Raw genomic sequence first — 27,104 nt, forward strand, 5'->3', positions numbered from 1 at the left:
ACTATTATATTAGAATATTTTCAATGCATTCTTCCAAATATTATCTCTATAGGTATATACCTTTGCTATTTATTGAATATGTTTTCTTACTTAATTGCTATATACCATTTTCTGACTGTAGTTTGGTGTATGCAACTAGGATATATTATACCTGATCTCGAAATCAATTATTCAAACAGGTTTTTCAAATAAAAAATGCTTATAGTGAAATAAAGAGGTAAATCCAAATTATGTATATTTGAAGACAATGCTTGGTTAGTCCTCTTCTCACATTACCCATTCCCTTCTTGAGAATAATAGGCATTGTAAGGAAATGTTTAGAATGTTTTGGAGAAATAGTTTGACTTTAAACCAGTGATTTACTTTATGCTTCATTTTGTTTACTTTATATTCAGAAAAGCTAAATTCTTTTTTTAAATTATTTTTTTATTGTGAAAATACTCTACAGAGGGGTTACAATTACATGGGCAAGATAATGAGTACATTTCTTATCAAGCATCGTAGCCTCACCTTTGTTTCCCCTTCCCATCCCTTCTCATCTTCCCCCCGTCCCCCCCCCCCCCGCCCAATCCTCCCCGCTCCCCCCCCCCGCCCCCCTGCACCAAAGTTGTAAAGTTCTTTTTCGACATAACGACTTGTACATCTCATTGTTGCAATGGGTCCACCTGTATCCATATTTAAACGATTTGTTTTTTCCCTTCCCCTCCACAAATTATATCGTCATCAAATACAGTGAATGCAGAAAACTAAATTCATACCTTATTTTCCTTAGGCTTTATACTCAAGTTTAATGACTGATAGGTGACAGATAAAGGTGACACTTTTTAAAAGTGGCTAAATTTCGGCTGAGGAATGTAGGTACAAGTATACTCATGCAGATAGGCCTCATCAGTCATGAGACCATGATATCAAAATGTTAACCTCTGCTTACTGGTGTCATGCTTATGAGATTATGTGTATTATAAACAGTGATTATGAGCATTTGTTTTGTAAACAACGTCATTTCATGGGTTAGGAACTGAAGTGATACATTACACTCAGAACTAAATTGAAGGAGAAATCCAAAATTAGTTAACCATATACATTTAACAAAATGTTTCAAAAATGCAAACTAAAGGAAATAATTTATGGAAAAATCAACATTTACAATAAATACAGAATCAGTATGACTGATTTTTTTTTTTTATCCAGGTTGCAATAAGGCTTGCATGATGACTTTTCTGATTATGTGTTTAGTTAGGTCTTGATATTTAGTTGGAGAAATTCTGTTTTTTCATATATTCATTTGTCAGATCAAAGAGTAAATGAATTCCATGCCATAGCCAACATCCATAATAATGTTATAGTTGTACCCTGCTACTTTGCCAAAATTTCAAATCAGTTCGGGTATCTTGGGTCTTTTCTCGATCTCACTAAATAGGTATGCAATTTTTTTTGTCAGCACTAGAAATAGTTTGACCACCATTTATTAAAATTGTATTTTCCAGAAGCTACTATTCTCTCTTTTCATGAGATTTTTTACTTTCATTTATATAATGTGCTGATGTTTGCCTTTAGATAACCCATGTTCAGTCTTCTATAAACTGTGTAATTTAGAGTAGGTTTATATTAGGTACACTCATATAAACAGCTCAGATTCTATTACTTGTATATTTTGTGCTTGTTAAATCAATTGTATTTAGTTGTCAATATGGATACTATTGGACTTATTCATTGCATTTATGAATATGTTAAGTATGTCATGATTTTTGTGATTTAATACTGTAGGATTTTTTCCTTCAAATATGTGCAGATCTTACTTCATATACAGTTACATTTGTTTTAAACAATTTGATCCTTTCAAGGGATTTGCTATATTAGGTTCACCCAGATGAACTTAATTACAAATTAAAACAAACTTATTTCTGAGAGACAGTTCTCCTTATAGTTCTACTCAAATTAACATGTATTTGAGGTTTTTGTACTTTTAAAAAACTGTACATAACATGTTTTTGTTCCTGGGGAAGTTCCACTTTCTTCGTTGTTTTTGCAGCTATGGTGACTTCAACATATGTGTGCATTTTATTTCAATTGTTTTGTGTTTATATTTTGTTTTATATAAGAGAAAGTACAAATAGAATCAGTGATTTAGAACATTTTCAAATAGAATTCTAAGAGAGACATGAATTTTTATGACAACTGTGAATGGATAGGTCTTAGTGGAGGAGTAGCAAAATAACAGAGACATTGTTGGATGTGAGTTTAATTCTTCCTCCATTTGCCTCACTATTTCCAATGATATTACTTCAAAGTCTTTAGTGAAAAGAAAATAATTTTGTCTGTATGAACTCAGAATTTTTGGTTTAGTAAAAGGCGAAAGATTTGTACGATCTGAAGAAAAACCAGAGTATTTTTTGGGGGGACACACTACACATTCATATTAGATTTTAACACTAAAATCTTTCTTCCTTAGTTTAAAAACACAGTTGTGAATTTATAATGTTAAAATAGCACCTAATAATTTATATGAAATTGTCCAAACTATTTTCACTTCACACTATATGCATTATAGAATGTAATAATACTGTGTAAGATAGTATGTAATATTTGACTTTGTGCAAAGTTAATGAGAGTGGCTATTTGTGAGATACTGAGTAATAGTGAAAATTATATTTGAATCTATTAAAAATCCCAGTTACATCTAAAAATAACTCATAGTTATAAATTAATGCTGAAAAATAAGTTTGTTTATTGGAAAAAGCCAGAAGTTTCAATAAGCTTGCTTTTTTAAAATTGCCTTGGATCTGGGCTTTGTTGGCTCATGCTTCTAATCCTATCTACTCATGACTCTAAGATCTGAGGATAATGGTTGAAAGCTATATGGACAAAAAATCTGTGAGACTCTTATCTCCAATAAACGTCTTAAAAACCAGAAACGGCACTGTGGCTCAAGTGGTACAGTGCTAGCCTTGAGCTGAAGAGCTCAGCGACAGTGCCCAGGCCCAGAGTTCAAACCCCATGACCGACAAAAAAAATTGGCATGATGTTTTACTTTATAATTTCATGATTTTTTATGAATGCTTGTTCAGTGAAAATGTCATTGGTTTTTATATTTTGTGTTGGCATAAAATGAGCCTTCTATTGCCTTAAAGTAATCAGAAAAACTCTGATTCTATGACAGCATAAATTTTGTGGGTAATGGTTAAGACCAAATTGCCTTTTTGAAAAAAAATTATGTCACACGCCAAAAAAGAGGAACAAATGAAAATATAAGCCAAAATCTTACTCTGTAAATCTTTATGGACTAATAGTCTGTCAGTTTGTTTTAACTATTAATCAAAAATTAAAGTAATACTGGGTAATATTAACCAATTTAAATTTCTTCATCCTTGTCATTTAAAAGACACTTTAAAAAGAAATTCAACAGATGAGTAATAGATGAGTTTTGCAATTATGTAGTTTAATAGAGCTCTGAGTTGTGGATATAGGACATTCATCTAAGTGACTAAATATGTAAATTAAATCCCATAAAGTATATTCCTTCAATTTTCTGGCTAAAGTGTTCTACAATCTAGGTAATTTTAAAAGAAATATTGTATGTTGTTTCCTTGGTGACAACGTAATTGTAAGACTAAAAGTTTTCCTATAGCACGGCCACCTTAAACAGGGTGGATGTGTTAGGGTTGCCATGTAAACCTTTTGGGACAGCTTTAATGTTTGAATCTTGGATAGGATTTGATTGGGAATTGTGGCACACCTTCATGGTTTGAGAAGAAAAATGACAGGCCATACGAAATACTTTTATCTGCTACATTGTTATATTAGTTTTTTCAAACACACACATACACACATACATGCACACAGATACACACATTTGTAGTATAAAGACCCACTCCATCTGCAAGAAAATATTTTAAGAGGAATTCCAGAAAATATTTAGTCTGCTGAGATCTAATTAGAATTTATAGAAATATCTAGTTGCTTCTACCCCTGGACATGTCATTATCATTGGTGAAGATGTTGCCATTTGAATTTAGAATGCCCCAGAAAGACCTATGTGTTAAAGAAAAATGACTTTCTATTTCTTACCAGACTCTGGAGAATACCTGAATAGTTCTTCTGGAGAGAAAGTTCTTCAGTGTGAAATCTATGAGAACATAGACTCTCGTCTACTTTCTTCTTTCATCTTTTAATCATTCTAGGTCAAAAACTTTTCCCTTTGACATACTCCCCACCTTGATATTGTCTTGTGACATGCCCCAAAGCAATAAAACCAAGTAAACATACACTGAAACTTTCAAACTTGTAAATCTGAGTAAGACTTTCTGTTTAATAAATGGACAATATCACTTATTATGGTAGGTTATAAAGCTAACACAAGTCTAGTCTTTCTAACAATGTAGAGTATATTAACTTGTGCTTCATTATAAAATATCTAACTTCACGTTTTATTTTATGTTCTAGTTTCTGTTTATCCCAGGGCTTAAACTCAGGGCCTGGATGGTGTTTTCGTGTTCTAGGCCAGTGCTCGACATACAATCTGAACTGGAATTCCATTTGCCCTGGTGGTTAATTGGAGATAAGAATCTAATGAACTTTTACTCAGATTGGCTTTGAACTGTGATCTTCAGATCTCAGCCTCTTAACTAGCTAAGATTACATCCTTGAACCACCAGTGCCTAGCCATGTTGCATATTTTGTGCAATTCCAATTTTCAGCATCATATAGATGCTCCTACTGCAATAAAAAAATTACCCCTGTTTTCACTGTATTTGATGTTGGTATAATTTGTGGAGGGGAAGGGAAAAACCAAATTGTTAAAATAGGGATATAACTTGACCTATTGCATCAATGAGATGTACAAGATGTTATGTAGAAAAACGAACTTACCAATTTTGGCTTGGGTTTGGGGGAGGTTCGGAAGGGGAAGATGGACAGGGATGGTAACGGGAAACAAAGGAGGAGGTAAAAATGCTTGATAAGAAATGTACTCATTGTGGGGCTGAGAAGGTGGCTCAGAGGTAAAGTGCTTGCCTTGCATGCATGAGGCCCTGGGTTCGATTCCTCAGCACCACATAAGCAAAAAAACCAAAAATGTAGCTGTGGCTCAAGTGGTAGAGTGCTAGCTTTGAGCTAAAGAACTGAGAAACAACACCCAGGCCCAGAGTTCAGGCCCCACGACTGGACCCCTGCCACACCCCCCCCCCATGTAATTGTAACCTCTCTATACGGTATTTTCACAAAAAAAAAAACTTAAAACATACTAAGGATATTTGTAAAGTATATAATGAAGAATTTTCATTCTTTACAAAATCTATGCTAAACTATTTATATTTTAATGGACATTTCCTGCAACCAGTTTGATGTAGTTTAATACTTGTCACACCAACTTTCTCTATAGTCTACTGGAGATTTAATTGTTCATGTATGTACGTATATGTGTATTTATATGTTTATGTATAAGTATCTATCTATATATGTTCCAATGTGGATCATCAGAATTGAAACTTTGCTTTGTTTTACTGTACAGCAGTTAAAACTGGTCAGCTCATTCTGTGGCAATATTTGGGTTCATTCTAATCATTCCTTTTTTTACCACCCCATCAGCCTTCTAAAATCAGCTTCATTTCCTGGAGAAATTACCAATCTGTCCAACCAATATACACCTAGAGCGTTTTAAGAAAGCAAGTTTTAGTGAAGGAAGATAACATGAAGAGACAACTACAGAATTTCTACAGAGACCTGACATCTTTCACATTTCTGCCTTCTTCCTTATACTTAAGAAAGTATTGACGAACACTATAAATATACTGCATTTATAACTTAAGGATCAGTGTTTGTTTTTTTTCCAAATTGAAGCCTTCTTTTCCATGATTTTTGACATAAACTTTTGGGGGATATTTTTTATTGTGATGGGATTTCATCCAAAACAAAGCCATGTATATCAAGAAAGTCAATGTTTTCAACTTAGAGTACTAAACAAAAGAGGGAGAAAATTATGGTTACCTATATATGTTAAGCACAAATATAGGCAATATCAAGATATTTTGAAATTGCATACTTTTACTGGATAAAGTTGCTCAAACCTATATTATCTACTTAGAAAATAGAGATTAGAGAATTCCAGCTCCAACCAAGCCCACACACAAAATGAAGTTTCAGATACTCTAACCATTTGCTGGGTGCAATGTTTTATGTTTGTGTTAGGAGGACCACAGTCCAAGAATACCCAGGCATAGTGATACTGCCTCAAAATAAGCAATCCAATTATAATCTGCAGATATGGTAGTAGTAGAGATGCTGTTTCACAAGTATACGGTTTTAGGTTCAATCCTCCAGTTCCCCTAGAAATATAAGTGTGTGCAAGGGTAAGAATTTGGCATGTCTAAGGTCAAGATTTCATACTCATTTAACAAGCTCTAATAAAGCCTTTACTTTTTTTGCTATTTTTAAAAAGTATAACCATAACTTCCATGCCACAAAGAAATGATTTCCTTTAATCCATTAAGTAATATGTTATGTGTTGGATACTGTCCCACTGAAATCATACTAAAGATCAAAAACCTATTGTGTTAGAAAGTGACTGCATGTGGAAACAGAATCTCAATGGTAACATTGAAGTTGAAGTCTCCTCCAAGAGAAGCAGAAGGTCTTGAATATGCCACGGAAAGAGGACTCAGAAGAAGAAAACTCTGATCTTGGAGTTTTAGTTCCACCAACTCAGAGGAAATATATTTACAGTGTTAATGCACTCAAGCTGTGGTAGTTTATTATTACAATTACTAGCAAACATGTGTATTCTATAATACATGAAAAGTCATTGACTCTTGGGGTCCATGACTCATCTCTATAATGCTAGTGATTAACAAAGATGAGACTTGGGGGATAATGGTTTTCTGTGTGGTAGGAAAGTTCATGAGGTTCTATCTCCAATTAACTACAAAAATTTCTGGGCTGGGACATGGTTCAAATGGTAGACTGACTACTGTTAGCAAACTGAGCATGAGTTATGTTCAAGCCCCAAATTGGGAGAAAGAAAAAGTCCTTAGAAAACTACTATGAGAAACAGAATTATGAATAGGAAAGCAGAAACAAAAGAAATAAACTTATTGATACAGAGAAAGCTTCCTAATATGAAATATGGCACAAACTATAATATTTAGGGTTTTCCTTCCTATACAGTAAAACTAAATGAAATTTTGACTTGACGAAACTAAAATGTAAAACTGTATGCAATAAATAATCACATTACTTTTATGTTTCCATAATTTAACTTGTTTTCCTACAAATTTATAGAATACTGTAGCTATGGAAAAATCAATAAATGTTTCATTTTCATATAGGATTACATATCCTTCAAGTGTTTTCTAAAATTGTTCTATACTGAAATGATTGTCATTGATATCTTTCTCAAGATTCCAAACGTTTATACTTTCAGCTGACCTTCCACAAAACTCATACCACAAACATAAATTTTTAGTTTGTTCATGCAATCAAAAGAATAAAAACATATGTTTCAAAATGTTAATTACGTTTATCTGCTGTCATTAATGTAATAAAACTAATAGAATTAAGTTTATACCCTGAGAGAAATAAGACACTTCCTTCTAAATACAGACTGGCAGGCACACACACACACACACACACACACACACACACACACACACACACACACACACACATTTACCACTTTCACTCAGGTTAGGTTCCTGACATTGGGTATCAGACAATGATCTAATAATCAATCTTCCTGCCCAGACATAAAATACATTCATAATTCCACACATACAAAAACACCAGAAATTCAAAATAATGAGAACATTTAACAGAACCAACCAGCTCTTGACCCATCTACTCCCTGATTTCTTTTATTCATGATGATGCATTTTTCATATAATAATTAATAGTAATTTTGAGTCTCTCTGATTAGCAGCCAAAAATATGTTATCATATAATAGAAAATGTAGGTAAAATTACCTGTCTGTAGGTAATCTTTAATATATCTTAACAAAGACTTCTTTTTAGAGTCTGTTTTTGGCATTTTGCCGTAATTACTCATATTAAATTACAAAGGACATGCCATATTCCTTAATTCATTATTCGTAAAGGTTATGCTATGGAATTGAATCTGATTTGTTTGCTTATTCTAAAGTAAATTTTCTCAACAACTTGAATTATTTTTTCTGTTACTCCTAAGCAATTTGAAATATCAAATAAAACTGGAAATTCCCTTCAGCAATGATTTGTGAATGGCATTAATATTTGTGGAGGGATGCAGGACTTGAATTATCTAGAGTGCCTTAAAAATGGCATGGTTGGGGCTGGGAAGGTGTCTCAATTTTAGAGTGCTTGCCTTGCATGCATGAGGCCCTGGGTTTGATTTCTCAGCACCACATAAGCAAAAAGAAAAAAATCCAGAAGTGGCACTGTGGCTCAAGTTGTAGAGCACTAGCCTTGAGCTGAAGAGCTGAGGGACAGCGCCCAGGTTCAGAGTTTGGGCCCCACGACCGGACCCCCCAAAAAAATGGCACTGTTATTCAAAAGGTTGATCGTTTAGTCATCTTTTAAAGTGTGGTCTTCTTATTTCATCTAAGAAGATAAAAGTATGCTTTTCATCACATTCTTGCCTGCAAAACAGTAGAATTATTTCTTTTGTACATTTGATGTCCAGCTGCGAATGTAGTGAAACCTTCAAACAACTGCACAGCTGTGTTAGCTGCTCTACATTTTGAAATTTTCTTCCAATAGTCCTTCTGATTTGAGCCCAAATTCATGGGATAGTCACATAATCCACAATTACAAAGCACCAAATTATACAAAGACCACGTGCAAAATGAAGTTCAATTTTTTTCTGTTGTTTCCTTTTTTCTTATTGTCTTTTTAGGAGCTAGGGGCTGTTTATTTCTCATTATTGTTGATGTGACTTAAATAAATTTACCAGATTTTTCAAATAAAATGAAGACATATTTAGTCACAAAATACAGCTAAGCATTTGCGTGATTTATTTTTATTCTAGTCCTGTTCTCAGTTATCTTCAAATAACATAGAGATGAGCCAATCATATGTGTAAATTGACACGTAGCAAGCACACAGAACTCTAATTTCTATATCAACTTCACCTAGAAGAGAAAATTATCATTGTTTCATGTCTTAAGTAATCTACTTAAAACAAGTTTTATTAATTTTAACAATAAATTTCATAATTATGGAATTGATGCATTGCATAAGTATTTGATTGCTCATTTCCACTGAATTAATGTTACATGTGAAATAATGACATTCTTGAGGATAAAACATGCCTGTTTTTCATTTTGGTTGCCAAAATGGAAATATTAGGCATTTTCAAAATTTAACTTTAAATCTAAGCATATAAATTTCATTAGAACTTGAATTGTGTTACTTACAATTTTCATATTAAAATAAAAATTATTATTAAATAGAAAGCAAAATTATGTTATCACACCTTAATCCCTGAATTAACTTTATGATAAAAAACAATTATATTTATATAACAAGATATACATATGCAAACAAACTATGAGATATGGAAACAGAAAACTTTTTGTTTTTTGTTTGTTTTTTGTACTTTGTGATAATTCTCTCTTCTTTACCTTATGCCTGGCATATTTATTGTACATCTTCAGGAAGGTGAGGGATGGGGATAGAGCTTTAGGGAAAAGAGCGAAAAATTGCACATTGATGAAATTGAACTATTTAACACATGGGTGGGGACAGGAGGGTGGAACTAGGAACAAGTGAGGGAACGGAAGACATTTCACAAAAGGAAATGTACTCTTTACCTGACTCATGTAATTGTAATCCATCTATAAATCACCTTAATAAGAACAGCAGAGTAAATTTATTTTAAAAAGGCAAAATAATGTTGTTTCTTAGAATCCTAGAAGTTTGTTTTGTTCACTGGTTTTAGCTGGTTGAGTCTATCTCTGAAAATAACTAGGTTAACATTCATTGGGCAAATATGTGAGCTACTAGTAGATAAATGTCAATTATGATTGTACGTTTTTTTAAGACTCTAATTCATTTATTTCTTTAATCTACTTTGTATTATTTCTGTTTACCAGTTTTTGGTTTGGCTTGTTCCTGTTTTTCAAAGACCTAGTTCCACATCATTAGTGCTGATTCAAGATGGTTCTAATTTGTTGATATGCATACTCAAAGACGTAAATTTTCCTCTGAGTATTGCGGTGTTTTTGTGTCCCAGAGGTGGTAGTATTTTGTATGTTCACTTCTACTGAATTCCATAAACGTTGCAACTTCCCTTCATATATTTTCAGTGACTCGCTAATGATTTATCAATGTGTTATTCAGTCTGTGAGTTTCAGAATTTTCTGTGATGACTTTTGAGGTCAAGATCTAAGTTGATCCCATCATGGTCCGACAAGATGTAAAGAGTAATTTCATTTTCATTTTTGAATTTTCATAGACTTTCCTTGTGATCTAAGATCTGATCTATTTTGGAGAATGTTCCAGGGGCTTCTGAGAGGAATATGTATTGTGAAGCTGTTAGGTGAAATAGTCTGTAGATATCTGTTAGGTATAGCTTGTCAATGCAGTTATTTAGCTCTGAAGTTTTTTGTTAAGTTTTTACCTGGGTGGCCTGTCCAGAGGTAAGAATGATGTGTTCAAGCAACCAACAATGTATTTGGATGTATGCATGTTTTTAGAGTAAGTAGAATTTGTCTGATGAATTTGGGAGCTCTAGGATTCAAGGCATTGATAAGTAAAATTGTTATATCCCTCTGATGGAGAGTTTTCTTTATGAATATTTAATATCATTCTTTGTCTCTTTTTTACTTTCATATCACTTTTAATTTAAAGCATATTTTATCTAATATTAGTATAGCTACTCTGACCTGTTTATGAGGTCCATTTTTAAATTGTAAAGATCATGTACAGAAGGGTTAACATTACATAAGTCAAATAATGAGCACATTTCTTTTTGAACAGTGTCACCTCTTCCCTCATATACTCCCAGTTTTTCCCTTTCAACCTCCCTCCCCCATAAGTTGTACAGTTCATTTACAATGTAGCGTGTATTGAGTAGCACTGCTGTATTTGTTAACCCTGTGTCTCACCATTTCTGTGTTCCCCGTTGCACTTTCCAAACTTACATATGAGACAAAAGGTGCAGAAATATAAAAAATACAGCATCAGAACACAGAAGGAAAAAGCAAAATAATAAAAAAAAACCTCTTATTGTCATTTCTTGGAGATTATTTTAATGAACATTATTTTATATGATGATATTCATATAGATATTTACCCTTGGTGATCTTCTCAAAAAGGCATCCTCCTTTGACTTCACTGTATAAATGTTTAGAATCCCTTATAATTTATTATGTACAAGTGTAATGTTTTCTCTTTTACCATCCAAGTTTTTTTACTTTTAGAATTAGAGGCACATTCTAATACAACAAATGAGAGATATCAGGCAACTTATATTTCTTTGAGTCTGTCTTCCTTCACTTAATATAAGTTTGGTCCAAGTCTTTCCATTTCCTTATGAATGGTGTAATATCATTATTTTTCTGGGTAAATAGAATTGCATCATACTGAAGATTTTCTTCATGCCAAAGGAAAAAGTTAGCAGGATATATAGAAAGAGAACAGAATGGAAGATTTTTACTAGCTAAGAATCAGACAATTGGTTTCATAATTAACCCATATTTAGAGATCAAAACGTTAAACCCAACAAAAATAAAGCTTCAAATAAACAAGAACCCAATTAATATATGGGATAATACTTCTTAGAAGAAAAGGTAAGCATGACAAATAGACACATCTCTCTCCATAAAAGAAATGCAAATCCAAATAACACTGAGATTCATCTCACCCCTGTTACAATGTCATTATGAAAAAATGAACAAACACAGTTATTGATAAATGTGGCCCAAAGGAAACTCTATTACCATGTTGTTGGGAATGCAATCTTGTTCAACCCCTTTGGAAAACACTATGGAAATTGCTCAGAGAAATGAATAGAGAGCTATCTATGATCCAGCATTCCACTTACAGGCATTTATACAATGTAGCAGAAACAAGGCCAAACTGAAGCTACCAGGAAAATCATGGTCATTATTGCATTATTTTCTCTAGCCAACATAAGGGAGCAGCTCAGATGCCTCTCATTGTAAAAAGAGATAAAGAATAACATATGTATATATAAATTATATATATATTATATATATACCTAATGTTATTGATCCCAATTTACAATTATATATGTGTGTATATATGTATATTTATATACATACATATATACATATATACACACATATATATGCATACATAATGGAATTCTGTTCATCCATCAGAAAGAATAATATTGCACCACCCTTAAGGAAAATGAAACAATTATAAATAATATTAAGTGAAATAAAGCCCACTCAGAGAAACTTAGCTTGCATGATTTTCCTCATTTGTGGTAGATAGAAGGTGCCTATAAATGTAAAAGTAAACACACTGGATGGTATGCAAGGAGATACAAATGAATTATCTGAAGTGTCAGAGTCATTGGAGAGTGAAAATTCCATAATTCTCTTAAAAGACTAAGTCACAGCTCAACAAAATAATTACCAATAAATATGTACTGCAAGAGAGGACAGTGGGGAGCATTATGTAAGGGGTAGGAAATTGAAGGTGAAAAGGATAGTATACAGGCAAGAATCCATTGTATACTTCCAAGAATTGAAATATACAAAGGAAAGGGTAGTGTGAAATGGGAGTGAAGATGTAGAAGTGGTAACACAATTCCAGGTGCATTGTACACATAAACTGCTTTGTTAAATGGCAAGTGATTCCATAACAAAATATTGAGATACATAGGATTGGGGTTGTTTGGGAGGGGTGGATGAAAATGTTGAAAGAGGTGACAGTGATCAAGATACACTGTATCCATAAACTCAGTGAATGTACAACTACTTAAAGATAATAAAAATATTCAAAAATTAATTATGATAGATGAATAGAGTTGAACCTCAATTCAATTCCAATTTAAAAATATTTTTAACATGTAGACTTGGAGAATAAAATTCAAATAATAAAATTTTATGAATATTTTTGTCAGAATTTGTGATATTAACTAAATATTGCTTTGCCTTTTGTCAGCCATTGGTCTTTTATAAGAGAATACTTAAAAGTAAGTGGCTTAAAAACAACAGGAGTATATTACCCATATGCTAGAAGCTTGAATATTAATTTATTAATATTAATAAAAATGGTTGTTCAAACAATTCCTTATCTTATGGGGGTCCACTTTCTGGATCATTATAATCTACTTGCTGGACGATCACATGGCAGAATAATTATATTGGGCTTCTTTCATCAGGATCATTATTGTAGTGTCATCTCTGAAAGGTTGATTCTAATATCACCAGAAGGGGGAATAGAATTTCAACATGTGTATCTGGAAGGAGTTACAAAGTCCAATACTTTTTGCCATTTTTGCTTTAACTCAGTGTAGAGTATCATTTGGATATTATTTCATAGAAGATAATAACTTAAGGACAAACTTATATCATGTGACATGTGAATAATTCTTTTTACAATGGGAATAATTATAGTGATAGCAAAGTGAAATATGATTGTTTAGTGGCTCTTGAATCACATCATAGGTAATCATGTAAATGTGGCACAGCCTTTATAAGGACCTTTTGATGTATTTGAACAATCTCCAATGAGTTAATTGCTTTCAGAAATATTCATTTGACCCATCAAATACAGATCTGTTTGATTTTAATTACTTTCTGCTATTAGGACTCAGACACCAAAATCAGAGCATGCTAATTTCTCTGATAAAATACATAATAAAATTTTTATAATTATATAAGATTAAGACTGTAATATTAATAGCAATACAAATCCTTGTATTCACATTATATAATATATTGACATCCTTTGGTTTAATCAATTTTTCGAATATTTATACCTAAGTGTAAATTGTTGGCAAATATTTATTTGGTAATGTATAGAAAATGAGAAAAAGATTTGCATACATATTACTACAGATGCAAACAGATTCACGAGGTTATTTATGATCCTTCATTTGTTGCTTACATTCATGCATCCAGAACATGCAAAGAAGTGAAAATTGCCAACTTAAATTTACTAAAGGATTCATTATATGAAGTTTTTGTTGGGCTAAATATTTTTTATAAATTAAATGGTTTTGTCCCTTCCTTTTTCGCTCCCTTCCTTCCTTCCTTCCTTTCTTCCTTCCTTCCTTCCTTCCTTCCTTCCTTCCTTCCTTCCTTCCTTCCTTCCTTCCTTCCTTCCTTCTTTCCTTCCTTTTTGTTATTACTCCTGACTTTTTGGTCCTTTTTTATTGCTTTCTTTTTTGAAAGAATTAATTACTGTTCTGATAATCCCCAGATATTTACCCATGTTTGATAATTAGACTTTATCTGCCATTGTGTACACACTTAATCCAGAAATTTATTATTTAATTCACAACTTCTTTCTCTTAAATTCTTTAATATCAGTATTACCAATTTATACCTGTATAATTTTAAGGTAACTAAATTTGAGAGTTTTTTTTAAGTTTTTCATGTCTCCTTTCTATCCTTGCCTTCCTCACATCCTATCCTTTTCTTCTCTCAATATCACATTTAAACATACATACTTGTTAAGTGTTTCACTTTTTTAATTTAAACTTTTTTTCATTTTTTCTTGTTTATTTTTTTCCTTAATCTCTGTCCTATCATTCTGTCCAATTCATTTCCTTCTATGAGATTAGGACTTGGCTAAATTCACTCTCCTTTTATCTGTCCACATCCCTCTAATCTTATTTTCCCCACATTCCTCCTTAAAACTAATAATTTCTGGTTTGCCAAATTCTGCTTTGTTATTCTTAGCCCATTAATCCATAGTTGTTTGATATTGAATAGATTTTATCTGGTAACTAGATTGTATCTGCAGTCTTTTGACTGTGCTACTACAAGACTTTGGTTGATGCTTGCCTTAAAATGATGTTCTAACACAAAATTGGTGTTACTTTCATACCAAATGGGCAGAACAAGCCGGAAAAACACAAGAGATAATCAGTTGACAGAATAGTTAATAAATAATCCAGAGGAGAGTTCCCAAAAATCTCTACAAATACTATTGGTAAACATGGTGAATGAAAATATTTAAAACCTGCAAAGGACGAGTGTGAGTGTGATACGGAGAGACAGGCAAACCAAGGATTCATACTGGAATCTGATGAGCATGAAGAAGCTACTCAAAGATTGATACAGGAATTGCATGAGCAGGTTGAGGACAGTCAAAGAGAAATACAGAAATTGTGTGTGCAGGCTGAGAACAGTCAAAGAGAAAGACAGGAATTACATGAGCAGCCTGAGAACAGACGAAGACATACAAAGGAATTGTGTGAGCAGGCTGAGAACAGCCAAAGAGAACTAGAGGAATTGCATGAACATGAGGAAGCTAATCAAAGAGTAATACAGGAATTGCGAGAGGGGGATGAGAATAGACAAAGATCAATACAGGCATTCATGGAATCCATAAACAGACAGCTGAAAGAATTCTAGGAGACAACAAAAGGAATGATGAATGGAGACCACCAGAAGGAATAGGAGTCCAAGGAAACCATCACCAATCGACTAAGTGATTTGAGAATAAGCACATAACACCAAATTAAGGAAGTAAAGAAGTTAATCCAAGACCTAAAACAAAGCTCCAACAAAAAATTTGCAGGCATCAAAGCCCACCAATTAGAAGGAAAAGAAATAAAACACAAAGAAGAAAGTCTTGGCAGTAGGTTAGACCATGCAGTAGATGGAATCTCAGGTATTGAAGACAGCCTAGGTGTTATAGAGAAAGAACAATTACCTAAGACAAACCCAAGAAATATGATATATCTATTCAATATTTGGAAGACACCATCAGAATTCCTAATCTGAGGAAAATGTGTGTAGAGAAGCACCTAGAAATAGACGTTAATGGTCAAAGAAATTTGTTTCAGGATCCTAGCAGAGAACTTCCCAAACATGCAAAAAGATAGGCCTATTCAGATACAAGGGGCTTTTACAACCCCAAAAAGACCAGACAGGAACAGGACATCCCACAGTCACATTATAATCTGAACAGTATCAATTCAGACCAAGGAAAAGAAGCTTAAAGCTGTCAAGGAGAAAAGATCAATCACTTATAAAGGGAAACTAATTAGAATCACCTCAGATTTCTCAGCAAAGACAATTAAAGCAAGTGCCTGGAATGATGTATGCCATGCCCTAAAGACAAATAACTATCAACCAAGAATATTGTTCCCAGCTAAACACTCCTTCATAACCAAAGGTCAAATAAAAACTTTCCATAGCAAAGAAAACAATATTTCTCCACCAAACCAGTCCTACGAATTGTCATGTACTAGAAACCCAAAATCTCAGAGAGCAGCTCCAAAGGCAGTTCTGTCACTATCACTTTTTATACATTCTTCTTAAAATCTTCCCTTTTAATGATTGCTATTATTTTGAATTATGATTAATATTTATTTGACTTCTATTTTTAAATAATGCACCAAACAATTCTGGACCTCTTTTTCTTTTTGTGTCTAATCTATTTCTGAAACATCTTTATTTGAATTACATGAACTTCCTGTAGTTGAGTAATTGTGGAGAGGAAAAGAAAAGATGTCTCTTTGTGCAAGTCACATTAAAATTGTACCTTTAAGCTTTTTATCTTAAAATCATCAATTTTTCATTATGTTTAAATTCTGATAAAATTTAGCCTCTTAACTCACACAACGTTAATGCAGTCTTTTTTTTTTTATTTGTGAACATACTGTACAGAGGGGTTACAATTACATGGGCAGGATAATGCGTACACTTCTTACCAAGCATTGCAGCCTCCTCCTTTTTTTACCCTTCACATCCCTTCCCAGCCTCCTCCCTAATCCCCCGGCCCAGTCCCAATCCTTCCCGCCACCCCGCACCGACATTGTAAAGCTCGTTTTGGACATGACAACTTGTACTTCTCTTTGTTGCAACAGGTCCACCTGTATCCTTAAACGACTTGTTTTTCCCCATCTCCTCCACAAGTTATACTGACATCAAATATAGTGAAAGCAGGGGATATACTGTGGGGAAGGGACATACAAAGCTACAAAGAAATAATCTTATAAATGAGTTCGAAAGTCATGCATGAAAGAAAAAAACCTGAAAATACATATCTAAGGGTTCATTTTCCTAACATCACATTATCTGACCTTTTCTGCTTGACTCATACATATACTAGATATTGCAAATAAGGGAAACCATGGGGCTTATGTTTCTTTGGGCCTGGCTTACTTCGCTTAACATAATGTTTTCCAAGTCTTTCCATTTCCTAACAAATGGGGCAATGTCATTATTTCTGATGGAGGCATAGAATTCCATTGTGTATATATACCACATTTTCTTGATCCATTCATCTACTGAGGGGCATCTGGGTCAGTTCCAGATCTTAGCTATGGTAAATAATGCTGCAATAAACATAGTTGTGCTGGTAGCTTTAGTGTGGTCTTGTTTGTAAACATTTGGGTAAATGCGCAAAAGTGGGATTGCTGGGTCATAGGGGAGTTCTATGTGGAGTCTTTTGAGGAACCTCCATACTGCTTTCCAAAGTGGTTAAACAAGTTTACATTCCCACCAACAATGAAGTAAGGTTCCCTTCTGTCCACATCCCCTCCAGCATCTGTTGTTGTTAGAGTTCTTGATTTTTGCCATTCTAACTGGCGTGAGGTGGTATCTCAATGTTGTTTTGATTTGCATTTCTTTTGTGGCTAGGGATGTTGAGCATTTCTTCATGTGTCTATTGGCCATCCTTCTTTCTTCTTCAGAGAAGTTTCTCTTTAAGGCTTTAGCCCACTTATTTATTTTGCAGTTGTTTCTTTGAGGATTTGTTGTTGGGGGATTTAATTTTTTGAGTTCCAAGTATATTTTAGATATGAGACCTTCGTCCATTGTATGGCTAGTAAAGATCTTCTCCCAATCCGTGGGCTTTCTATTGATCTTGCTAGCTATGTCCTTTGCCATGCAGAAGCTCTGCAACTTTATGCAATCCCATTTGTCCAACCTTTCTTTGATTTGTTGTGTTTCCGGTTCTCTAATCAGAAAATTTTGGCCTGAGCCAAGGAGACCCAGGTTTTCTCCTATTCCATCCTGTAATGTTTTCAGAGTGTCTGCTTTGACTTCGAGGTCTTTGATCCATTTGGAGTTGATTCCGGTGCAGGGTGATATATAAGGATCTAGCTTTAGTTTTCTACATGTAGTTAACCAATTTTGCCAGCACCATTTACTGAAGAGGCTGTCTTTCTTCCATTCTATTGTTTTAGTTCCCTTGTGGAAGATTAAATGGCTATAGGTCTGTGGGTTCATTTCTGGGTTTTCAATTCTATTAAGTGAAGGACCTCTATGACGAAAACTTTAAAATCTTGAAAAAGGAAATCAACACAATACTTAAAAAATGGCAAAACCTCCCATCCTCCTGGATTGGAAAGATTAACATCGTGAAAATGGCAATACTTCCCAAGGCTATCTACAAATTCAACGCGATACCTATCAAAATTCCAACCTCATTCTTCAAGGAAATAGAAGAGGCAATCCAAAAATTCATATGGAACAACAAAAGACCCGAATAGCAAAAACGCTCCTCAATGGAAAGAACACTGCTGGAGGAATATCAATACCAACTTTCAAACTCTACTATAAAGCCATAGTAATCAAAACAGCCTGGTATTTGCATAAGAACAGACCTCAGGACCAATGTAATCGAATTAATCATGCAAATTTTTAAAGATAGAATGGAAGAATAATTCTGGTTCCAAGCAAGTCACATTTAAGTGTATGGACTTAATTGGGAAAAAAATGGCCATGTTGAGAAAGCAGGAATTATACTAGCAATGAACGGGTGGCTAAGATCACATTTCTTTTTCTATTTATTCTTTCTTTTTCTTTTTCTTTCTTTCTTCTTCTTTTTTGTTTGGATGGTTGTGGGGCTTGAAGTCTGGGCCTCCACTCTTCAGCTCAAAGCTAGCGCTCTACCTCTTGAGCCACAGTGCTACTTCCGGTTTTCTGGTGGTTAATTGGAGATAAGTGCCTCAGAAACTTTCCTACTCATGCTGGATTTGAACTGCAATTCTCAGATCTCAGCCTCGTGAGTAGCTAGCATTATAGGCGTGAGCCACCAGCATCACACTTAAAATCACATTTCTAACAGTGTACATTCAGTATATGTAATGTGTATGTTTCTCTATCTTTATATGAACTCGAGTTAAAAATCTGGGCTACAGCTTTTGCGCTCACAAAAATGTTTCTAGTTTAAAAGTTGATACTCCTGGAAAAATAGAACCTAAGAATTTAAAGGAGTCTGGGAAGTTCAGTTTGCATCCAGCCTGGGAGAACAGTCTTTGAGACACTATTTATAATTACCAGCCAAATGCTGCATTGGAAGAATTGTTAATGTGATGGAATAATAGTTTTGAGCAAGATTGCTGTATAGAGCTTGAGGTTTTCATATATATATACAAACATGCACATACACACAGAGACACTTATATGTGCAAACACACATATGAAACAACTCCCAGAATGTGTAGAAATGTTAGAAAATAATAAAAAAATATGTCCTAAGGCTAGAATCAAGTGATAATTTTTTAATATTAGAAAGTCCTCAAGTGAAATTTTCCCCAAAACTCTTGAGAATATTACATAGTTAGGGACCAGAGATAGTAAGAAAGTCAAGTAATCGTTATTGAAGGGGTTGGATCCATGGAGGAATGAATCAGAGACCACTGCAGGTGCATCTGAAAATGTTCGTATCCTGTGTCAAATGTTGGAAGATCTTCAAAAATAGAACATAAACATTCTGAGCTAACAGTCTTTTGAAAAATATTATCGGAGAAGTACAGAAATGCTAGTCTGTATCAAGATTAAATAAACCAGCAAAGTATGGTAGGACAATGAGATACAAGACTGGCATTCTAGCACTCAGACTAAGACAGGAGATTAGAGAGTGGAATTATATAGTGATACCTTCCCTGGACTAGGAAATATAATTTTATCTCAATAATACAAAACATGAAAGGAATAAAAAACAAGAAAGTAATATACAGTTGCAAGTTTGGGCTAATTTTGTCATTATGTTTTAAGAAGTCAAGTTTCCTATTGAAATGCAACTCATATATAATCCTCAGTTGTGTTTTAAATGCTGTCATCATTACAGAACATTCCTAGATGCAAAATAGCTCATGATTCCCAACCAAAAATTTGAAAAAGTAAGCATCATTCTGTTGGATTCCAAAGAAATGATGAAGGATTACAAAAGCTTAAGCCTGGAGAAATAGCGAAGTTCATCTAATGTAGGACTTTGTAGACCTGGCTAAATTAGAATTTAGATTTAAAATAAATATTTTTGTTTGTAATTTTTCTTTGTAATTTCATATTGTATTTCATATTCTATAGGATAGAAGATTTAATTCACAAATGATTCTGGCATTCTATTTGCCTAAAATATTATTTCAAGTGAGGTATAATTAGAACTTAGTTAATAGATAATTGCAACAGTTCCTGTGTAACATGATAATGTGAATTATCTAGACAAAGTTGCCAACAAATTTATGATATTAATTTATAAATTTAGAAAAGGCAGAATTTTTTGAGACTTTGGTATGAATAGAGTAATTGTGTGACATCCTTTTTTTTCTACCTATATATAACACAGGAAGAAATTTCCTTAATTACATACCTTTGTATACAATGAGAAAAATGCTAGGTTTGGAGTTTGTTTTTATTTTGTTTTTGTTGTTTGCTTTGTTCTAGGGCTCAAATTGTGGACTGGGGGACTGTCTCTGAGACTGTTCTGCTCAAGGCTACTGCTCTTCCACTTGAACAACAGTGCCACTTGTGTCTGGCTTTTCGTGAGCAGCTTATTGGAGATAAGAATCGAAGTAACCTTCCTGCCTGGGTGGGCTTTGAACCATAAGCTTCACATATTCATATTCAGATCTCCTGAATATCTGCGATAGATAAAAATATAGCTATAAATAATATTTGCAAGTGTTTTGATCTCAAGAATACCATTGGGGGGAAAATGATGCAGCAAAGTTTAGTGTAGCGTTCTTTCCCCAATAAGAAGGGCATCACATTAGCAGAAGGGTAGTATTTTTTCACAATAATGATAAACTAGTCCTGATGGGAATTTAGGGAATTTTAAGGTCCACCTTACAAGTTGGAAACTGTTGGGCTAGGATGATTTTACAGCATAAAAACTTAGGATTGATGGTAATAGAAATAATAGTTTGCTCTGATGAACATATGTTTACATTTGAGGAATTTATTATAGATACTTCATAGTTTTATCTTCTACCAGAATGTGGCTATTTTTTCTATTGACTTTTAAATTTGTACTCCCCCCACTGGAAACTGCATTTATTGCAGAATAAAATGCAAACAGGTACTGTTTTGAATGTCTCTGGTATAGCATGTTCAGAATTTGAAAATGAGTAGTTAGTAGTCATAGGAATGTTGAAGAACATATACATTCTGTCCTCTTAACAATTAGTCAGTTTTCAAAGTTAGGAGTTTCCATAGCATTGAACTGTTTTCTGTTTTAGTATGACAATACTAAAATAAAGTTTTTTTGCAAAATAATGGCAAGTATTTTCTGAAAATTTTATATAGTTTGATAACATTCAAGTTGATGACCCTCTGATAAAGAAAGGGGTAATTAATAAAAATTAGAAGACAAATAGGGTTCATATTTTTTTAAAAAGTAATACACATAGAATAATATTTACTATACCAACATAGCGAAATTATATTTTATGTAGCTTATGTTTTAATTTGATTTTATTGTCAAGGTGATATATAGAAGGGGTTGCAGTAATTGTAAGGTAGTAAATACATAGCATGTCAAACTTTTTACCTCATCCCTCATTTTTCTCATACTTTTCCTTAACCCCAATACCCCTTACAAGTTGTAATGTAAATTTCCAACAAGTCTTGTGAGTATTGCTATTGCACTGGTTTGTCTTTTGCCCTTTGTCTTTCCATTTTGTTGTTCCTCTTCCCTTGCCAAATTAAGATATGTGTATATACAATACACAGGATCCCGAAATCAAATACAGCAGGGAATAAACCATAGGGGAAAACACAAAAGAAAAAAGAAATCTCATTGTTCATTAAAAACAACAACCACAAAGAAAAACCTCTGTTTCCATTTCTAGGACTTTATTTTGCTCAGCATTATCTTATATGGTCATATAAACATAACTATTGAGACATACGGCTCATCTGGTAGGACTATCCTAGACATTTCCTACTTATTACAAATGAGGGAAACCATGGAATCTCTTTGTGTCTTGCTTATTTTACATAGTAGGATATTTCCAAGTCTTTCCATTTCCTTATGAATTAGATGCATAGAATTCCACTGTGTGTGTGTGTGTGTGTGTGTGTAACATTTTGTCAATTCGTCCATCAACTGAGTGGCATATTGGTTTAAGACATGATTGCAAGTAAGTATCACTTAGGGTCATTAAAAATGACACATGCCACTTCCCCAGACATTCTAAAATCATGATTTCTAAGTAAGGCAGGATTTTATGGTGGCACAAGTGTTGAGATATCTGGATGAGTCTATGTCTATCTTGCACTGAATTAGGCAGGAAGATATCCAATATCATATAGGATAAAAATGGTAGTGACAAAATATTCCCTTGAGAACGATATAGGAGGTTGCCAGAAGTATGAAGTAGTTGAGATAATTTTGAAGAATTTAGAAATGCAAGCTCAGGTATGTCTCTTTAAATAATAATTATGTAATTTGAAGGCAAAAGAAGGGGAAGAGAAGAAAATAACTGACATCAGATAATTTTCCCAAATCAGAGTATAAAACATAATCAATAACTTTCAAGTTAAAAAGAGACCAATATAATATGTCGCACTTAATTTAGGTACATGCAAAATATTTACTTGGCTTTTTCCTACTTTAATGCTCCAAAATAAATGAAGACATAGAAAAGTTATGTGATTGCCATTATTTAAACCTGAACACTAACTGTGATGAGCCCTCTTTTTCTCATTTTGCACTGGGAAAATAGTAGCTAAGTTGATGATGTTGTGGCTGATTAGAGGTAGATTAAGGGGTTTCTAATTGTACAATTATACCAGAATAGTTTAAAGCAGTTTTTCTCCCAAGATATCCAACTACATTTTCTTAAGTTGTGCTTTGAACACACCCTCACACTTGAGCAGATTATTTGAAATTATACTTCAGCATTTCCTTAGCACATTCTACTTTGTGCCTTTGTCTTTTTTGCACATTCCTTTTGACTTCATAGTTGCTCTATTTCCATTTCATCTGTAAAAACTGCTAAGAACATTGTTCAACTACCACTTCTTGTTTGCACATGCCCGGTCTATGTATGAAGGTACTTTGTACATGTTAAGCAATAGGCTAGTACTCACACTCTGAGGAGAAAAGTTCCACATTATGCCCACATTAGAGGGCGTAGGATTTAAAGCATTTTGAGACAAACAGTGATATTAGAATTGAAAGGCTCCTTAGGGACATTTTCTTGGAGCTTATTAGTTTACCCAGGAGAAATATAAATATGCTCAAAACATGGAGCTAATGAGTAAGTATCCGAATTAACACTAGATCCTAGATGTTGTGTTAATACAAGTCACTATTTTATTATTGTTACATCAGAATCCTTCCCTACTTACAAATATGGATGAGAAAATGAAAGAAAGGCATTAAAGTAAAATGTCTTTAATCCTAGTGCTGAGGGTAATGTCTGAACTCTTCCATTCAATAAACGTTTAAAGTTTATAAGAGTACTTCCTACATATAAGAATTTGTGGAATGTTGATTAACAGGGTTATTTCAGCATGGACATATCCCTAACAAGAACTAGATTAATAGAGTATAGGACAGTTATGATGTGTCAATCAATCATTTTCTATTCTAAAGAAGAATCAATTCGAGGAGTGTTCAGTAACATCAGTAATATCAGTGTTACTTGTCCTAGGTTTATAATGTATAGGGTGATAAAATATCCAAACATAACTAAAGATATTTCAATAAAATCCCAAACTGATGTGGATACATGGGTCACTCATTGGAACTGTAGACAAATTAGTCTTATCTGTGCTGTAGTTCAATCTATAATCACCTGGCTAAACAAACTCTTCAAAAATATTCACAGAATTCCTCTGAGTAAAGATCATGAGTTATATCTGTACAATTCTTCTAATGTCAGTATAAAAGCATTTGTTCCCAGCATTTAAAATCAACAGGGTCTGTTGAATTCATGGATCCAGAATTTTATGTCTTCACATTCATATCTCAAAATTTTATTAATATGACTTTCACCAAAACACTGTTCTTATTGAACTCGTCTATGTCCTTTTGGTTTTCAAATCCAAATAGCATATTTCCTTCAATAACTTCCTGACAATTCTTTCCCTCCTTTACTTCTGTAAATCTGTTTTTATTACTTTCTTGTTTCCTTATTTATCTCTTTCTTCTATTCTAGTGCACTATGATGCTCACATTGCTCACATTTGTATCATAACTTTCCTTTTGTTCTTCCCTTTAATAATGGCCCAAATTTTATTATTCTTTTTCATATTAAAGGTCGTGGATATTTTAATGATGTCTAAAAAGACTTATCTATGCATCTGTTTAACATAAATTTTAGAACTATCAGAGTGTTTTTTCCTCTAAATCCACCATTTCCACCTGTAGTCCTTATTACCAAGAATATTACCAACATGGTTTCCAGAGACGTGGAAACACTTCAGATTTCTTCTTATCCTTCTACTTCCGTCCATTAGATAAGATGAATGATCAAGATTTTCTCAGTTTCTGTCACTAATATAATTTCTAGGTACTCTTTTTATGCCACTGAAATGGGCCTGTTTCAAATACTCATCATTGGTCACTTAGTCCTAAAAAATCCGCTTACATAGTATGCTTTTTCCCCATAGACTTTTCATATTGTTGCTCTCCATCACCAAATTACTGCTCCATGTAAGCCCACAGAGTGAAGATCTCAGACACAAATTCTAGTATCATTATTTACATTTCTCATCTGTAAATGGATATAATCTACCAGAAATATTGAAGAATATATTTGTTGACTTCTAGAGTAAGAAAAAAGAACAGTGAGGAGTACTTACATTTTCCACCTTACCTTACAAATAAGAAAAGAGTCAAATTCAGTTTGTTGGTTTAAAATCACAAATTTTTTCATGCAGAAATAAAAATAAGTCCTCATCAGGCTATACTGTGGTCATCATCCTCATCAAAATTATTATCACCATCATAAGTGCTAATTATTGAAACTCTGATATGTGTCTATGACTTTGCTATTATTTGTCTTTTGATTAATAATTTTAATGTTACCACTGTGCATACATCCATATTAAAATTTTGAACAAATAAAGAAACGAAAAAAACTAAACCATAGCAGGTAGCTTGACTATGTTCTTATTTTTGTTATTATTTTATTTTATTTGTGGACATATTGTACAGAGAGGTTACAATTACATGGGCAGGATAATGCATACATTTCTTACCAAGCATTGCAGCCTCCTCCTTTGTTTACCCTTCACATCCCTTCCCAGCCTCCCCGCTCCCCCCCAATCCTCCATCCCCCACCCCGCACCGACGTTGTGAAGCTCGTTTTCGACATGACAACTTGTACTTCTCATTGTTGCAACAGGTTCACCTGTATCCTTAAACCACTTGTTTTTCCCCATCTCCTCCAAAACATATACTGATATCAAATATAGTGAAAGCAGGAATTATACTGTGGGGGAGGGACATACAAAGCAACAAAGAAATAATCTTATAAATACGTTAGAAACACATGCATGAAAGAAAAAAACCTTAAAATACATATCTAAGGGTTCATTTTCCTAACATCATAGTATCTGACCTTTTCCGCTTGACTCATACATATACTAGATATTGCAAGTAAGGGAAACCTTGGGGCCTATGTTTCTTTGGGCCAGGCTTACTTCACTTAATATAATTTTTTCCAAGTTTTTCCATTTCCTAAAAAATGGGGCAATGTCATTGTTTCTGATAGAGGCATAGAATTCCATTGTGTATATATACCACATTTTCTTGATCCATTCATCTATTGAGGGGCATCTGGGTTGGTTCCAGATCTTAGCTATGGTAAATAGTGGTGCAATAAACATAGTTGTGCTGGTAGCTTTAGTGTGGTCTTGTTTGTAAACATTTGGGTAAATTCCCAAAAGTGGGATTTGTGGGTCATAGGGGAGCTCTATGTGAAGTATTTTGAGAAACCTCCATACTGCTTTCCAAAGTGGTTGAACAAGTTTACATTCCCACCAACAATGAAGTAAGGTCCCATTCTGTCCACATCCCCTCCAGCATCTGTTGTTGTTAAAGTTCTTGTTTTTTTGCCATTCTAACTGGAGTGAGGTGGTATCTCAATGTTGTTTTGATTTACATTTCTCTTATGGCTAGGGATGTTGAGCATTTCATTGGCCATCCTTCTTTCTTCATCAGAGAAGTTTCTCTTTAAGTCTTTAGCCTACTTATTTAGTGGGCAGTTGTTTCTTTGAGGATTTGTTGTTGGGGGATTTAATTTTTTGAGTTCCAAGTATATATTAGATATAAGACCTTTGTCCGTTGTATGGCTAGTGAAGATCTTCTCCCAATCTGTGGGCTTTCTATTGATCTTCATAGCTATGTCCTTTGCCATGCAGAAGCTAGGCAACTTCATGCAATCCCATTTGTCGAATCTTTCTTTGATTTGTTGTGTTTCCGGGTCTCTATTCAGAAATAAGAGAGCACACCCTAATTAATAAACTTAGAGATGACAATGGAAACATCACTAAGGAAACAACCAAGATTCAGAACATTAATAGGGAATACTTCTCAAAACTTTATGCTAATAAGTTTGAGAACTTGACAGAAATGGACCTTTTCCGAGCAAATATTGACATGCCAAAACTAAACCAAGACGAATTAAACCATCTTAACAGGCCCATATCAAGCATTGAAATAGAAACAGCAATAAGAGACCTCCTAGCTAAGAAAAGTCCAGGACCAGATGGTTTTACAGCGGAATTCTACAAGGC

The sequence above is a fragment of the Dipodomys spectabilis genome, unplaced genomic scaffold (genome assembly GCF_019054845.1).
Source record: "Dipodomys spectabilis isolate Male_0828 unplaced genomic scaffold, ASM1905484v1 ptg000242l, whole genome shotgun sequence".
Taxonomy (NCBI): Eukaryota; Metazoa; Chordata; class Mammalia; order Rodentia; family Heteromyidae; genus Dipodomys; species Dipodomys spectabilis.